Source organism: Ascidia mentula, assembly GCF_947561715.1.
Source record: "Ascidia mentula chromosome 2 unlocalized genomic scaffold, kaAscMent1.1 SUPER_2_unloc_23, whole genome shotgun sequence".
In the NCBI taxonomy this organism is placed as follows: domain Eukaryota; kingdom Metazoa; phylum Chordata; class Ascidiacea; order Phlebobranchia; family Ascidiidae; genus Ascidia; species Ascidia mentula.
Window position 1 is genome coordinate 12,501 of NW_028113669.1, and position 2,500 is coordinate 15,000.

Consider the following 2,500-nt stretch of genomic DNA (forward strand, 5'->3'; position numbering starts at 1 on the left):
CGCTCTCGCTCGACCTCTCCGGCAGAGCGGACGAGATCGGCCGGTGATGCGGCCGTCCAGAGAGACGGCATCTCACCTCCGCCGGACCGCGCCGACATTCACTTTCACTGCGCCCATGGGTTTCGCACTGCCCCGTGGCTCGCGCGCACGTTAGACTCCTTGGTCCGTGTTTCAAGACGGGTCGGGAAGGTGGCTGACGTTAGCCGCGGACCCCGTGCGTCTCGCGCGGCGCTGCCCACCCGCAACCGACACGCCGCAACTGGGCACTGAGCACAGTCCCCAACCGGCGACGCACCGGCTCGGACGGGACGCCCGGCCCACGAAGGGCAGACGCGGCGATCCCTCCTCGCCCGGGCGACGGGCCGACGTGTCCGCGCGCCTATAACACCCACCCGGGGGCGGGCTACCTTGCGCGCGGCCTTCTCGCCGCCTCCCAGACGGTCGCGGCCTTCGCACGGCGCTAGTGCGCTGGAGCTGCTCGGAGGACAGCGCGAACGACGGGCCGCAAGGCTCCGCACGCCCACACGCTCCGCTCGGCTTCAGCTGAAAGCGTCGCGCGACTCGACAGGCCCTCCCGTTTGCCTCTCGACGGTTTCACGTACTCTTTAACTCTCTCTTCAAAGTGCTTTTCAACTTTCCCTCACGGTACTTGTTCGCTATCGGTCTCGCGACAGTATTTAGCCTTAGATGGAGTTTACCACCCGCTTTGGGCTGCATTCCCAAACAACCCGACTCTGGGAAGACGCAGAGCGCGCGCCCTCGCCGCCACCATGGGCCTGACACCCGCACCGGGACGAGGCCTCGATCAGAAGGACGCGGGCGGCGAACGACGTACGCGCAGCGAATTCCTTACGCCACAATTCCACGCGCCGCAGAGGCGCGCGGATTCGGCGATGGGCACTTCCCACTTCACTCGCCGTTACTGGGGGAATCCTCGTTAGTTTCTTTTCCTCCGCTTAGTAATATGCTTAAATTCAGCGGGTAGCCTCGTCCGACCTCAGGCCGATAATCCAGTGCCTCGTTTGCGAGAGACACGCGCGCGCCACCGAAGCTCGTGCGAGCGCCGCGCCCGAACGCGAGCCGTGCTGCTCCGGGCCGGGATCCTCTTCGAGGCCGACTCGTAACGAGACGCACGCCGCGTTCGGTTTCGCGCGCTGACACTGCGTTCGTGCTGTCCTGGGCGGGACGACCGTGGCAACGGCCGACACCGCACCGGCCCGACGCGTCGCCGCGCGGGAACGTTACAACGCGACCCTGAGGCGGGCGTGGCGCCGGGATTGACCCGGTGCCGCAATTTGCGTTCAGAACGTCGATGCTCAATGTGTCCTGCAATTCACATTAATTCACGCAGCTAGCTGCGTCCTTCATCGACTCGCGAGCCGAGTGATCCACCGCCAAGAGCCCTCCGTGACTTCGTCAGTTGGACAAGCGCGACCCAGCCGGATTGCACAGTCGAAAAAAGCGGTGGCCGAGCGGTCGCCAGCCGTAGGCGACGCATGAAGCCAGCCTGGCACATGGCCACGGCACTCGGCGCAGAACGAAACAGGGTGACCGAAGTGCAATCGCGTGCGCCTCAACAGCGACGAAGGGCGTGCGCGGCCGCCAAGATACGGAGCCTTCTCCACCTGTCGAACGCACGACCACTCGATCGGCGATCGGCCGGTAATGATCCTTCCGCAGGTTCACCTACGGAAACCTTGTTACGACTTTTACTTCCTCTAAATGATCAAGTTAGATCGTCTTCTCGGACGCCGGCGCGGCCGTTGCCGAACGCGCCAGGTCCAATCGGAGGACCTCACTAAACCATTCAATCGGTAGTAGCGACGGGCGGTGTGTACAAAGGGCAGGGACGTAATCAACGCGAGCTGATGACTCGCGCTTACTGGGCATTCCTCGTTCAAGGGAAACAATTGCAATTCCCTATCCCTAGCACGACCGGGGTTCAGCGGGTTACCCGGACCTTCCGGCCTAGGCGGCGACACGCTGATCCGGTCAGTGTAGCGCGCGTGCGGCCCCGAACATCTAAGGGCATCACAGACCTGTTATTGCTCAATCTCGTGTGGCTAAGCGCCACTAGTCCCTCTAAGAAGTTCAACGCCGACCGATAGGGTCGCGTAACTAGTTAGCAAGCCAGAGTCTCGTTCGTTATCGGAATTAACCAGACAAATCGCTCCACCAACTAAGAACGGCCATGCACCACCACCCACAGAATCAAGAAAGAGCTCTCAATCTGTCAATCCTCACTGTGTCCGGGCCGGGTGAGATTCCCCGTGTTGAGTCAAATTAAGCCGCAGGCTCCACGCCTGGTGGTGCCCTTCCGTCAATTCCTTTAAGTTTCAGCTTTGCAACCATACTTCTCCCCGGAACCCAAAGACTTTGGTTTCCCGCAAGCTGCCGGAGGGGTCGTCAAAGTAACGCCCCCCGATCGCTGGTTGGCATCGTTTATAGTCAGAACTAGGACGGTATCTGATCGTCTTCGAACCTCTGACTTTCGCTCTTG

The 2,500-nt window shown here is 61.8% G+C and overlaps 3 non-coding genes across 3 annotated transcripts in view; all 3 read right to left on the reverse strand.

The window, feature by feature from the left end:
* The window catches only part of LOC145915795 (large subunit ribosomal RNA), a 3,686-nt gene extending 2,681 nt beyond the window's left edge, over positions 1–1,005 (reverse strand). Inside the window, exon 1 of the ribosomal RNA XR_014404115.1 lies at positions 1–1,005. This exon is cut by the window's left edge and continues 2,681 nt beyond it. This is a non-coding gene — a ribosomal RNA (large subunit ribosomal RNA).
* A 244-nt stretch (positions 1,006–1,249) lies between these two features.
* On the reverse strand, positions 1,250–1,403 carry LOC145915800 (5.8S ribosomal RNA). Its single transcript, XR_014404119.1, has one exon. It is a non-coding gene; the product is annotated as a 5.8S ribosomal RNA (ribosomal RNA).
* Positions 1,404–1,663: 260 nt separating this feature from the next.
* LOC145915792 (small subunit ribosomal RNA) overlaps positions 1,664–2,500 on the reverse strand; it is a 1,825-nt gene continuing 988 nt past the window's right edge. Inside the window, exon 1 of the ribosomal RNA XR_014404112.1 lies at positions 1,664–2,500. This exon is cut by the window's right edge and continues 988 nt beyond it. This is a non-coding gene — a ribosomal RNA (small subunit ribosomal RNA).